The sequence below is a fragment of the Hemicordylus capensis genome, chromosome 1 (genome assembly GCF_027244095.1).
Source record: "Hemicordylus capensis ecotype Gifberg chromosome 1, rHemCap1.1.pri, whole genome shotgun sequence".
NCBI lineage: Eukaryota > Metazoa > Chordata > Lepidosauria > Squamata > Cordylidae > Hemicordylus > Hemicordylus capensis.
In genome coordinates, this window is record NC_069657.1 from 112,189,200 (window position 1) to 112,204,328 (window position 15,129).

Here is a 15,129-nt window from a genome sequence, read left to right on the forward strand (position 1 = left end):
AAGAAAGCATCTTTCTCTACAAGATCCTCACCGCTCATTAAGATAATCAGGAGGGGTCTGTCTTTGGGTGCCACCAGTTCATCTGGTGGTGGGCTGGGATCAGGCCTTCTCATTTGTCACCCCTGAGTTGTGGAACGCACTCTTCATGGATATAAGAGGATTGCCTTCCTTGGAGGCCTTGAGGAGAGCCTTAAAGGCCCATCTTTTAAGCCTGGCTTTTAATATCTAGTTTTAATTAAAATTTAATTTGGTTTAAATGTTTTTTTAATTGTAATTGTTTTATTACATGTTTTTTATTTTAATGTAAACCACCCTTAGCCATTTTAGGAAGGGCAATAAATAAATTGAATAAACAAATAAATAATAAATAATATTTTTCCATTCAGATGAATGAGAAAATAGGGAAATGTTGGCAGGTATGCTATTGATTGAACATGGAACTTAAAAGCTCCATGCCAATGTTACTTCAAGCATTTTGGGGTTAATGTCATGTTTCATCTTTGAGATGTACATATAGTCAATGAGCTTCCTGATTCTTCTGAGATCTTGACATTGCCACAGCTCTTAAGATATGGCAAGATATACATTGACAAATGCTGATTTGAGAAGTTGTCTTAAAAAGTCATTTACCAGTAAGGCAATGTTTGTTAACACTGTGTATGTTACATAGCCCACAGGGCAACTTGCTTGTTATTAATAGGTATTGGCAGAGAGTCAGCAACAATGGCCCAGTTCTCCTTCTTTCTCTCTCCGTATACCTAGTCATTGCATTAATACTGAAAGCAAAGAATCTGTACAATTATATTTACCACATAAATTCATTTTTAGGAGAAGATGTGTGTTTTCACCTTTCATTTGCTAAAAAATACATTTATTCATACAGCCTATGTTATCTACATATTTTCAGCTGTGAGTCTCTCCAGGAGTATTTTCAAGATCATCACTCCAGCACAACACAAAACCAGCCATGATACAGATTTTAAAAAAACATGGTAAAGAAGAGTAAGGGATACAAGGCAGGAAATGGTCATAGCACACACAGCTGATGCCAGAGACAAGTGTCAAGCCAGGAATAGAGTCACAAATTATCCCGAGAGAATGAAAAACTGGGCGGAAACTAGCAAAAATGAAATTCAAGAGGAACAAATGCAAATTTCTTAACTTAGGCAAAAACAAAAGAAGAAAAAAGATGGGAGACACTTGTCTTGGCAGTGGCACATGTGAAAATGATTTCAAGATGTTAGTCAATCACAAGCTGAACATGAGTCAGCAGTATGATGTAGCTGGAAAAAAGGCTAATGTGATTATAGACTGCATTAATAGAACCATGTCACTCTTCCATACGGGAGCGGAGGGAGGCCAGCGGTGGTCTGGGTTCTGCCGCTGCTGAGGCCCCCTACCCCACCGTCTGTGTCGGACATCAGATGCAGGGACATCAGATGTGGAAGCATGTTTTCACTCCCGAATGGGGCCGCACGGCCCCATTCGGGAGTTAAATTGGCCTGTGCTGCATTCGCAGTACAGCCAGGAGCTGCTCTCCTTGCTTTTAAAAGGCAGGGAGAGTCCACCCACGCTGCAAACGCAGCACTGGCCAATTTAGCTCAAAAATTGGGTTGCACAGTCCTGTTTGGGGGCTAAATCACGCCCCCCACATCTGACATCAGATGTGGGGGGCGTGTTGGGACACAAAACACAGCCGCTGAGGGGCAGCAGCCCAGGTTCTTTGGACCCATTCTCCCAATGGTGGCTCCGGCCCTGCTTCCACACTAATACTTCATCTGGAGTACTTTGTCCAGTTCTAGGCACCACACTTTAAAAGTTAATTGGAGGTCAACAGAGATGGCCAGGGATGTGGAACACCACGCCTATACAAAAATGATGGAATAATTGAGTATGTTTAGCCTGGAGAAGAGAAGACTGAGCAGGGACATGGTAGCATTCTTCAAACACCTAAAGGGTTGTGACACAAATCAAGGCAAAGACTTGTTCTGTGCTGCCTCAGAGGATAGAATCTATATATATAATTTGCTTACAGATGACCACGTTGAGGACTACGTGTGGAGGCGTCCGGAGCCATGCAGATGCCTAAAGCCATTGCCTTGGGAGGCAGTGGCAGCGAGAGAGGCTGGTGGGACTCAGGGACCAGAAAACTCCGGCAAAATCGGGGAACAGAGACAGAGGAAGAAGGGAGGCTGGCGGGAATCGGCCGGCATATTTGGGAACAGAGGAAGAAAGGCAGCTGGGGCGGGACTCGGAGAACAACAAACAGAGCAAACAAATGGAGTGGCAGCGAGTGAGAGAGGCAGGTGGAATTGGCAGACTCAGGGAACAAAAAGGAAAGGAAAAGGAAAGGAACAAAAACCCAAAAACCCTCAGCTCCCAGTCACCCCTTCAAAACAAAACACCAGGGGACTGCATGGGCCAGCCACTGGCAGTCACCCCCCCCAAAAAAAACCCCAGACAGTCTTCCTGACCCCCCCATACAAAAATAAAATAACATAAAGGGAGCCACAGCTCCCAGTCATCCCACCAAAAAAAGGGACTCTGTGGGCCAGCATTGCCTACAATGCTGGGAACTGTGAGCACAAACAGCTGTGGGAGAGGGGGAGAGTTGTGGGAGGAGAGAGAGTGAGAGAGTTGTGGGGATGAGAGAGTGAGAGAGTTGTGGGGATGAGAGAGCGAGAGAGTTGTCGGGGGAGAGCGAGTAAGCAAGAGAGTTGTAGGGGGAGAGAGTAAGCGAGACAGTTGTGGGGGGAAAGTGAGCGAGAGAGTTGTGGGAGGAGAGAGCGAGAGAGTTGTGGGGGGGAGAGAGCAAGCGAGAGAGTTGGGGGGGAGCTGTGCAAAGACAATTGCAGGAAAATAACACAGACACAAGTACAAAATGAAGAATAGCCAAACAAAGCCACAAAACCCATACATTCACAGACTAAGTAACACAGAAAACCCAGCATAAATCATCAAACAAACAGGAAGAGCAACACCTTTGCCCCAGCAAAAAAAAAAAAAAAAGTGAAAATGCTTTGACCGCGACACAAAACTCTAAAATGACCCACACATACTAGAGACACTGTGCCCGGCAATGCAGAAATGACTACAGACAAATCATACAAACAGAGCAGCAAAACAAAGCCTCACTGCCTATACACTAACAAGCTAAGACACAGAGAAACCCAAGCCAAAATCAGCTATAAGAAAAAACAGGAACATCAACGGAGCAGCAATGACAAAAACACCCCTGTGCAAAAACTTGATGCCCCTGCGCCCCCACCCCCAAAAACCTAGAACAAAGTGTACTGATGCGCAGAAAGGACTGCAGGAATACATCAGATACACAGCTGATACGGAATAAACAACCAAACAAATTCTCACAACTACACTCCAAAAATAAGTAAACTACCGCACAGATGCTCTGTGCAGGTTCAGCTAGTTAGATCTAATAGGCTTAATTTACAAGAGAGTAGATTTTGGGTGAACATTAAGACAAATGTAATTGTAAGAACAGATTGGCGAAAGAACAAATTACTTGAAGTTAATAGGTCATCCCTTGTTGGAGGTCTTCAAGCAGAGGCTGGACAGTCATTTACTGAAGGTTTGTATTTCTTGCCCTGAACAGGGAATTAGACTAGAAGGCTGCAGGCCCCCCTCGAATTCTATGAGGCTACAGCTGAAGTTTCTTTCTAAGGGGAGTAGGAAGCAAGGAGCACCTGAATGCTAGAGACTGGCAAAACAGGAACACAGGCTAGGAACCACAGAATAGGAGCTTGGGAACAGAGCTAAGTAGATCATTGCATAGACAAATCACTGGGGTTGAGTCAACCTGAATTACCAGGAGAGTCTCAAAATAGAGGTGTTTCTGAAATTCATAATTCCTGACTTGGAATGTGAGTCTCAGGGTCTTCTAATGCTCACCTCAAATATAAGGTGAGCGTTGCAATCCCACAATTCTTCTCTAGCTCTGACTTCAGTCTGAGCTAGAAAAGAATACAATTCTTGCAATCCTCCCCTCCACCCAGGCGCGGCCCGTGAATGCGCCTCCGGGGTGGTGGTGGGCAGCTTCTTTAAGCGTAAACGGAGCTGGTGCTCCGTGCTGCCCAGCACCCCCCGCGGTGGGGAATTGCCTCTGCCACTCACCTGGCTCCCACGGAAGCGAGCCCCCGCCAGCAGCCAGGTGAGTGATGGAGGCGATTCCCCTCCACGGGGGCTGCTGGGTGGCACGGAGCACCGGCTCTGTTTACAGTTAAAGAAGCCGACTGCTGCCCCCCCCCGGAGGTGCGTTCACGGGCCGCACCTGCCTCCACTCATGATCAACCAAGCCTAGTTCCTCTTCCCTTACACTAACTTATCTAACTGCTGCTGTTACTGCTGCTACTGTTCAGGCAGTTGCAAAAACTGTAGGAGGAAGGGAAGAAGCAGGATAGGCCATCTCCCCTTCATCTGATGGTGCTGTACAGTGTGCTAGACAGTGTGCTAGACGGGGAGAGACCGTCCTTCCCCTCTCTTAGGTATTGCTACAGTAGCAGGAAGGTGAGTGTGTGGGGAAGGGGAAGCGTGCCTTGGGTGTGTGGATGGGAGAGAAGATATTAAAAGCTTATTAATGGGGGGTGGAAGGGGTAGTAACGGTCCCCCTGCATCTGTGTTTTCCAATACTTGAAAAATATTCTAGATAAACAAGGTTCCAATAAAACTATATATGTAAAATATTCAGTTAAAAGGCTTGGAGAAATGTTTTCCTGAGGCAAGCTTGGAGGAATTCCCCCAGCATTAGATTCAAGTGATAAATTAGAAGAGCTGTGAGTGGGGCCAACTAAGGGCTTTGACAAGCAAGGGCAAGCCATCTGTGATAAGAACCTTTGTTGCTGTTGATCTCCCTAGATAAGAAATGGAGTGCAGGACCGGATGGTGCGCGGCTTTAGCCTCTTCAGGGCTGGCACACATGAATGTGTGCAGTTATTTGGTTTTGGTTTAATTTTGACTGTGTATTTAAGGACTTCAAAAAACCCAGAGAGAGATACTTCTAAATGGTTGAAACAACATCACCCAGGATAAAATGATGAGATTCAGACATACAGCTGCAGCTTTACATCTGCTAGGTCAGATCTTGAGGGCTATATAGCTGTGGCCTTCCATTACGAATAATTGATTCATGGATGGCAATCACTGATGCTACAGCACTGGAAAAAAAAATCCTGTTAGTTAACACTATTTACCGTTGGACTTTAAACAAATTAACCATATGATAAAGTAAGTTAAATGCAGTTCCTGGATAATTTCTTTAGAAGCATTCTAGGTGCTTTGTGCATTGTTGTAAATGCAGCCTGTGGGGTGCTTTTCATCTATTACTGCCTGTTTTTTGCTTGTATGTGATTCTATTTTATAGTCTCTCTCTCTCTGCTTTGTGGTTTGAATGTGTCATGCTGAAGATATAGAAGCTTTTAAAATACTCATGAATTTATTGTACTACTCAATATAATGTACTAACTGCAAGTGCATCCAAAACTCTGCTGAACACAGGATTTAGCCTTAGGTATTGGATGTGCTATTGAGCCAATGGATGGCATTGGCTTGTTGTCCACAGGTTGCAGAGCCATGGTACCAATTCCTGTTGAGGCATTCCCTGAGTGGGTAGCCTTGAGGACATCCCTGCTTTCTCTCCCTTTCCTTTGCTCTTGTCATCTGTAATAATTGTGACTGATCTCACAGGGTGTTATCAAAGTAAACATGACAACTTTTTAAAAGCACTTTGCACATTAGAAGTGATTTGATTAATAATAGTAAATTGTATGTCAAATGCCAGCTGTGTACTGCATAAATAAACATTGCTGTTTTGTCTCCCAAATATATCTTTTAACATTTGCATCACATGTGGCAAGCAGTTGGCAAAAACAGAGGTGAAAAGCAATTATTAGAAAAGCAATCATCCTGTCTAATTTCCTTTATGCATTCCTTTTATGCCATATCTCACAAGCCTCATTTCCTTTCCTCCATTTTTATCTGCCATCCATGCTTCAGATACATATACAGAACTGTATTCCTTATGCATGCTTTTCTGTGTATGTGTGTTGCCTCTTAAACATACACAGAAAAAAATGAGTGCAGTGCCTTGTTGAAATATGTAATGATATTTGATTTAGATCATCAAAATAGTGCTCATACAAGGTTCTAAACAAATAATTTATACAATTTTGTAACACTGAAGGTAACACAGTATCAGTACATAGGTAGCTAAGCATCATCAAGTCACTCATCAGCTACCGATGATTTTCACAGAACTAGTAATTTTTCAGGGCTCCCCGCGCCCCCAATCACAATGTATACTTCTGAATGTCCTTTTGTAGGCATTCTGACCCTTTTGAAAGTCATGTGACTTTTTATTAAGTGAGAATGCATACATAAATTTGTCTTCGAGAAAGCAGTTTTTAAAAATCAGTGATATAATGGTAATCAAATGTAAACAAAATAGGAAGAGGACCTAAGACAGTATTAAGCTGTGGTACTTGCTATTAAACATCCTGGTTCTGCATTGTACCCCCAAGTTATGATTATGCATTCTCCTCTCCCCTTTGTATGCAATAGGGAGAAGATTTCCACGTTTGGTTTTGCCAGGTGAACCTGGCAAATCCTGACTTGTTCTAATCAGAATTTGATAGACCAGGATATGAAAATGGGAGTTTTCCTGTGTGTCACATCAGAGTCACACATTCCCAAATACACATTCGTTCTCTGTGTGTGTGTGTGTGTGTGTGTGTGTTTTAAAACATCTGAAAGTCTCTCTCTTGCTGTTTGTTGTTTGAAATGTTGAGCTTGGAACACAGAAAGGCCTTTTGTTTATGGGTCTTAAATGAAATATTGTTTTGTTTTCTGCACCTGGGGGAGATGGCAGACTATGAGGGTATTCTCACGTTCACTGGAAAGTGGGCTAAGGGAGCTTAGCCCGCTTTCTAGTCATTGTGAGAACAAGCGGGCTCACAGACAAGCCTGGTGGTTCCCTGGCGGCTAGCCCACCAAAGTAGCACTCCACTAACCCAGGCTTCCTGATTGTGTATTGCTGCGGTGCGGCTCCGCAGTGCGGCAACACACAAGGAGACCCCTGGGCTCGGGGATCTCTCCAGCATGCTCCGTGTACTCACGCGGGGCATCTTGGAACTTCCCGGGGCCGTGCAACCTCTGATCCCCGCAGCCCTCGCCGGCTCCGTGATGGAGCCAGCAGTCGTGTGGACGGCCAATCCAGCCACCCAGGGCTGCAGTAGTGATTGTCTGCAAGGAGAGTGGGCTAAGCCAGCTTTCCCCACAGAACCCCCTCCGGTGGGTCTCACTGATCATGAGACTCACCTCTGTGAGGCTGTTCTCATGCACAGGCAAAACTGGGCTAGGGAAGCGCAGCCCAATTTTGCCTGTGTGTGAGAATGGCTGGGAGCAGAGCTCCTGGCAGTGGCACGGTGGCAAACCCACAAGGAAGCCCCAGCTGTTAGCCCAGGTTAAGCACGCAAATATGCCATTAGCCTGGGCTAACTGATTGTGTGTCGGTACCATGAAGCTCAATGTGGTACCCACACACCAACAGCCTCCTGGCTGGCGTCGAACAACTCCCCATAATGCACCATGCACTCCCTGCTGCCTTCCTGCTGCTGGTGATCTGCCCGCCCAGTAACAAGTTTGTTTGTTTCGGTGGTAAGCTTTTTGGGGCTGCCTCCCCTCGCCCCTTCAAGCCCTTCTCATGGATCATGAGAAAGGGCTCTAAATAAATCTTAACAAATTAATGTTCTATCCTATTGCTTGCAATGAGTGATCCTCTTGTATAAGAACTGAGGAACATGTGTTTTTCTCCTGTTGCATTCTTTTCCAGAGGGATCAAACTGACATTAGTAGAAACTGGTTTGCTTCTGAGCTGCTTGTACATTATACTTATTTCCTTGCAGAATCTGAAAGTACTGATCTTTTGATTTGCTTCCTAACCATTCTGAATGCTGAGGGGCTTTCAATAATCCTCTTGAGTTCTGTATGGTCAAATGATTGCAGAAAAAGGGAGGCTCTACCAATAACAAATTGATGTTGTAGCCCCCTGTCTCTGTCTAAGTAGCTTGAACTAATTGTGACAGTGTTGCCATCCACACTGCTTTCATGTGCAGAAGTTCTCTGAAAGGAATGTTTAGTGCTGACATTAAGTTCTAGTACTACTTTGGAACTATTTCAACACAATTCCAGGGTTGGTTCAACATGTCAGGAGACCCTTGAAAACTGTCCTTCATAGTCGTCGTCCTACTTGAGTGGGCTCCAGGAAAGTTGCTCCATCACCACCACCACCACCACCACATGAAGGCTGTGGGCAAAGAGATGGCCACACGGACCAGCTGTGGTCCTTTTGAGGTCCTGGGCCCTCTGTAGCTCTCCAACAACCCCCAACCTGGATGCCACTCATACAGTTTATTTATTTATTTCATTTATAGACTGCCCATCCAAAAATGACTCGGGGCAGTTCACAATAAAAAACATGCAAGCACAAGGCTTTTAAATGGTAGCTTAAAAAAAATAATCAGTACCTAACAGCTGGTTGGTTTAGGACAGAAGGAACTTTACAGTGTAGTAAGGCAGTCTTCAATCACAAAAACATTTGGAAACATATTGGGAAAAGGTCACAATTTTGGCCAGTTTCTTCAAAAACAATGGAGGATTTCCTAGACTGGTATAATTAAGTGGAGTTTCCTTAGAATAATTAATGCCTTTTTGCAAATGTATGACCCTACAGAAATTAAGCACAAGCCCAAGAGTCTGTCTATAAGCTAACTCAATGAAATGAGTTAGTTTATAGGGTTAAAGGCCAGGAAAGATCCATCCGGCCCTTCCTCAAAAGGGCACTGGAGAAGATTCTTAAACTGGTGGATCACCACGTTTGCTTATAATTCAGTGTTCTGGTGTGCAGGAAAGATGTACCTACTGACATTGACCTACAAAAAAAGAGAACCAATCTCCTGGTCCCTGACTTGACAGTAAGTTTAGGAAAGTTTCTATGCCTTTTTGGCCAGAGATCTTTTTGCTCCTGAATTGTTCTGATAAAGTGTCATAGTTGGCTATGGTTCATTTTTTTCTATAAGCTTTCAAAGAGAAAATGACTGCCCTCATGTAGCCATGAAATCAACACACCCAGCCCTTGAACAGTAAATTGTCACCCATGGTTTTTGACCTATCTCCAGAACTATTAGTGGAAGCTGCTCATAAAAAAGAGAAAAAGATGTAAGTCTTTATTTACCCAGCCTTTTCCTATTACCTCGTTTAATGCTAATTACCTACCGTAACTGAGTTACTTTTATGTTGTTGTGTTTTATTGCTGGTTTTATTGTTTTAAGTGTAATGTTTATTTTTATATATTTTTAATGTATATGCCTCCTAAAATGCTTTGGCAGATGGTGGGATCTAAATGATGTAAACGAATTAAAATACCAAAGTTAAAGTTGGAAATAGAGAGCATAAAGTCTCTGCGGATGTGAATGGCCTGTTAATACAACCAGCTATGCATGCTTATCTATTGTTGGGCAAACCACCTCTAACCCCCGTCCTCCAAATCATTTTCTAGTAATGAGCTTTCCTGGAACAAGTCATAGCTGAACTTAAATTGTGCTTTTGGTAGCTGTGCCACTGTTTTCTGATGCCCATGAAGATGCCCATAATACAGCAGAGAACATTTTTAATAGACAAAAAGCCAACTGCATTAAGGCAGCTGCATGATCTTTCTTGCATGCCCTGGCCTGGCCATTTAGCCCTGTCACTTCAAACTTGAAAATACCATCTATTATATCCATGTAATAGGGTATTTTAACAAGAACAGTTTCATAGAAGAAAGCCAATCATTCTCTAGTGGTTTCTAGTGCAGTAGAAACAATACTGACGACTAACCTAAATTGGTTGCAGTACTTAAATTGTGGCTGAACCAGTGCTAAGAACAACATTGCTGCTGCAGAAGTAATGGAGTCTGCTGATACTATGTGAAATTGTATCTGCATGAAGAGTTTCCCCCCCCAAAGAAGATTATATAAAAGAGTGTGAACTACCTTCTCTCTCTTAAGATTGTACAATTGCTGATGCCAGCCTTGCCTTTGGTAAGGTTTAAGCCATCTCTTTTTTTTTTTAATATTTACTTGTAGTCAAAATAAATAGAAGGCTTCCCTCAAATCCTTTTGATCAGTAATGATCAAAAGACAGTGAGAGAGAGACAGCAAGCAAGACTAAGCTAGTTTAGTTTCTCTTGTTGCTTCTCCTCTGGCATCAACAACCAATATAAGAAGGCTGCCAATTGTTCTGGCTGTCAGTTGTTCACATATACAAACTCACTACTAATTCCTTGACTCTGGATTGCTTCAGAATTATTGGTGCATTTGTGAAAAACTGGACTGGAACATAGGAAGCTGCCTTAAAGTAGATTAGTTTAACCTTATATGAATCTCCATGTTTTGCATTTACAAGCTGTTGCCCCTGAGATGCTGTTAACTTCTGCTGTAATGGGAATGAATTAGCTCCTGAAATACTCTGCTATATAAGTGATTAAGCCCCAACATTGCCTGCTCTCATACAGCTATTCCCTCCTAGGAAGTCATCATGTTCCCTTCCCGGAGGAGCAGAAAAATAGTGTCTCTCTCCATCCCCCTCCCATTACCAGTAATTGTGCTTGTGAGAGACTCTTCTGGCTGCGGGGCTCTTGCAAGGGTGATGGGCACAAGTGAGGAAAGAGGTTTAAATAACATTTAAAGGGTTTAAATGTCCTTTCCCTGCCAAGGGTGGGCAGTCCATGCCAAAAAAGCATGATCGAACTGGGCATTCTCACTTGAAGATCATGGCCAATGGCTGCCACCCTGCTGACATGCTGATGCCATGCCCACAGTCTAGCAATGTGAGCAGTATGGAGCATGTTGGGATGCGGTCTCAGTGGACCAGGGAGAGGGAAGGGCTCCTCTGCCCTGAAACCAGAGGTTGTCTGGCTTTGAAGACTGTCTGTGGGATGATTCCCAGTTTCAGGGTTTAACCTCAGGTTTGTCAGCTGCCAGGATGCCGTGTTACCTTGTTGCCTGTGTGGCCCTGTGGGCTCTGGAGAAGGGTGGCATCCCACCTGTGGGGCTTTCATTCCCTTCAGAGGGTGGCAGTGATGAGAAGGATCCAGGCTGGTTAGATCCCAGTGGGGTTGTTGCGAGGGCAAGGCAGGACTGCAGGAAACAGCTCCAGGGAGACAGCAAGGTTGGGTGGGGCACCAAACAGGAAGCAAGGTCAGGAAGCGGGTGGGGCTGGAAGTCGGCTTTAAGCCCTGTCAGCTCTGCACTGGGGCCTTTAAAGACAAGGCAGCTGATGATGAGGGGCTGCTTCTGAGTATGGGAGCCAGGAGTTCTCCAGGAGAGAGAACCAGCTGAATGCAGCAAGCCAGGAGGAGGAGGACTCGGGTGACAAACAAATCTCCTTTCCTGGCTGTTCCTGAGGCAGACCTTTTCTGTACCCACCTAGTCATTCTGGAGTTCAAGAAGCACCAGGAGCCTACCTCATCCCCTGGGAGTCTGACATCAACATGTGGTTTAGCGTTATGTTTGAAGGTGGCCTGTGGTTTATTTAAAATATGGTTAGGCAACAAGCCATGGATAAACCACGGGCAACCACAATTCCATAAGTTCTTGTTTAATGCGGAATGCTGGTTTATTTCAAACAGAAAGCAGAAGCTTAACTGTTCCCAGTTTGTAGAAAAGGGGAGAGGGGAGGGGAAGAGCACGAGTCCATAGCTTTCCCGGGATCATTCTCATAGCATCCGAATCCTCCCACTTGAATATTTTGGGGCAGTCATGGCTTCCTAAGCATACTAGCGTGAAGCTCTTGTGTTCCAAAATTGATCAAAACTCTGAGAATGCAATAGCTTTCATTTTCAATTTCTGCCTTTCGTAGATAATAACGTACTTGGGTTATTACATTCACCTGACAGCACACACATCTTTCAGCCACAATAACACACCTAATAAGAGTCTGAACAGACACTTCTTATGATGATCCCTGTTGACTTTATCAGGACCTGTCTCATTTCTGTGGAGCAGAACAAATGACTTGCACGATGTATTCATTTGGTGATAAACACACCGATTGCCACAGCAGAACTTAACAAATGCATTTAGAATTCCTAATTTTTGACTCCAGTATTCCTTGTTGATAGGGTGCTCATTTGTCTAGGACTCTGAGAACATGATTTTCTGGAATATGCTGGCAGAAATAGTGAAAATATCTTTTCTTGTAATTGTGAGCTGTCGGTTATTTTATTAAAGCAAATGTGTTAGGTGATTCTTGATGCATGGCACATCCCTTGAAGCATAAGGACATCAGCCCATGAATAATATCTCCTACATAATTTTAAAAAAGATTCAAACTGAGCATTAGCAGATAAAGCATTGGACTTGGATATGGAAGAACTCATAGCATCTGAACCCATCTGAATGACAAGGTCATTCACATAACCAAAAACTGGGTAGGACAAGTATCCTACCAAGGTTTGGGATCTGTCTGTGTTTGTTTCCAGTTTTTGATTGTGTGGAAGCAAACAATTAGGTAGGAGGAGGGAGAAATGATTGTATGGAATCAAGACAGGAGGAAAAGCTGGGTCGGGCAGCTTTTCCTCCTACCTTGGTCAAATGCTGAGTATGAAAGCTGGGTAGGGCAGTGCTGTCCTGCCCAGTTTTTCTGCCTATCTTGATTCCATACAATCACTTCTCCCTCCTCCTTCCTAGTTGTTTGCAAACTAGCAACTGAAAATTGGGAGCACACACAGCTCCCAAACCTGTTTTTGGTTGTATGTGTATGAATGACCTCAACATCTTTTGATCATTTACAGTTGAATGTGTGAATTGCTTCTGTGAGAACTGCTTCCTTGAGAAGCATTACGTTTGAAGAGAGCAAGATCTCTCTACCACACTTTACTTATGATGGCCTTCTTCACTAGATGTTTTAGTCACTATGTGCTAAACATCCATTTGTGACCCTATGTGTGAGTTTAAAAGATATGCTCTGCCCAGGTTTCTGCTGTCAGATTGTCCCAGCCCCAAACTATTTCCTTTCTTAGATCTCAGTATTGTGGGGGGTGGGATTTGATTGCTACTCTCTGCCTCTGCTCATGCTGGCTTCCTTCGGCCCACTCCTTTCAAGGGAGTCAAGGCTGTCTGCATCCACTCCCTTGGTTTTGGTTGTGCTTCCACACAACCAGAATTTTTCCCTGTCCTTCACAGATCCTTAAATGAGCATTGGCAGCTTTGACAATCATGCACCTGTGTTGATCTGAGGTCTTGTGAGGTTCCGCCTATCCAAGATTGGAGATGTGTTGCTATAGCAAAGTTGCTTGATTTCCCCAGGCCATTGAGAATAGTGGCTGCATCCTGCTCTCATCTGTCTTCCCACTCTGCCTCACATTGCTCCTCCCTGAAGGGTTTTGCCACTGTTACAGTGTCAGGTAAAGAGGGGAGACTCTGACATACCCATAACTATTCCCCAGATAGATACTTGCCCTGAATATTAAGCCTCAACAAGTGTCCAATAAATCAAGTGACCCACAAAAGACTTGGATACTCAGGTGTTTTGTCCAAACAAGGCACTTCGTGGGTGTGATTGTGTATTTGTGGTGGTGGGAGATGCAGATTAAGTGTCGATTCAGTAATGCCTATTTATTGTTCTGTCACTTATTCAACCTTGCATGGTTAAGATAAAAGGACACATTACATACAATAGCATTGTGCATGTTTCAGTCTGGTGTGAAGTCATTCTTAGACAAATTACTCTTCTTTTCCTCCCACCATGTACCACCTTGCTCCTCCTTTTACCACCCTTCTTTCCTCCCATTTCTTAACTAAGATGTTGCTTTTAAAGAACAATTGAAAATGCTTTTATTTATTCAAGTGTTTACCCCTTAGGGGTTGTCAGCCTCTTATTTCCGGTTGCTCTGTTTTGTTTTTATGGTAGTTTTTGGTAGTTTTATGTTTTTAATGGTTTTAATTGTTTTTAATATTTCAAGGTGATTATATGGAATTTTATTGTATTAAGTTTTGTAAATCACCTTGGGATAATTTTATGAAAGGTAGTATATAAATCTAATAATAAATAAATATCATATATTTAGCAGGGGGAGAGCAACTGGCCCTATCCAACCCCTGCACAGCATCCTTCCAGTAGCTGTTGCTGGTATCTGCCTTATGTTTCTTTTTAGATTGTGAGCCCTTTGGGGACAGAGGGCCATCTTATTTAAGTGTTATTTATTTTTCTATGTAAACTGCTTTGAGAAATATGGTTGCAGAATGTTATATAAGTATTCGTAGTAGTAAATAAACCAACCAACCAACCAGCAATGCAGTAGTCGCTCAGGTGGCCCCTCATTGTGGTGGTGGGCATGGGGTTTTTTCATTCTTGGCAGGTTGACAGCAGCAGTGACTGTGTTCAAGCTGAACAGACTTACACAGTGCGTGGTCCACCAAGTCAAATGCAACCCACCAGCAGCAGCTGCCAGCTGCTGCCCACCATATTTTTTTCACCCAGTCTTCCATGTAGCATTGCAACACTGGTGGAGTGTGTGTGTGTGTGTGTGTGTGTGTGTGTGTGTGTGTGTGTGAACATGGCATTCAATAGTCACCATGTAGAATGCTGTTGATGCTGCCGCCAGCCCACCAAGAATGAAAGAAATCTATGAGCCAGTTCTCACGATCCGTGAGACCCGGTTTGGTGCAGTAAGCGGGGAGGGAGCCCTGGGTGGCTGGATCGGCCGCCCACTCTGTGACGGAGCCAGTAGGGGCTGGGGGGAGCGGGGGCCAATTGGCCCCCTCAAGCTCCAGCATGCCCTGCGCGAGCTATTTGACTGAAAAAGAACATACAGGGACAAACTGTGTTTAACTTAATGTGTAGAGTTTAGCTCTTAGCAGCTGAGATGGTTACACTTCTAGGTCTGCTCTGGTGAAGGCGATAGAGATTGAATATCTTCTCATTTTCTACCGTATTCTTAAATCTTATTGCAGAGCAGTGGAACTTATTGGCTCAGTAGCAAATCCTTGGACCGAAACCCCAGTTCTATCTATCTGTCCACTACCCCACAGTGCCAGCACAAGCTTCTTATGGTGTTCCATAATGTTTTCAGTGGAA

At 44.0% G+C, this 15,129-nt stretch overlaps 1 long non-coding RNA gene across 5 annotated transcripts in view; it reads left to right on the plus strand.

Moving 5' to 3' along the window:
- The window catches only part of LOC128335861 (uncharacterized), a 66,690-nt gene extending 62,636 nt beyond the window's left edge, over positions 1-4,054 (plus strand). For 2 of the 5 annotated variants that reach the window (XR_008311748.1, XR_008311754.1), the window contains one exon: positions 908-4,054. This is a non-coding gene — a long non-coding RNA (uncharacterized LOC128335861). The remainder of the gene's footprint in view (positions 1-907) is intronic. The other 3 variants (XR_008311753.1, XR_008311755.1, XR_008311752.1) reach the window with 2 other exon arrangements.
- The last annotated feature ends 11,075 nt before the right edge of the window (positions 4,055-15,129 follow it).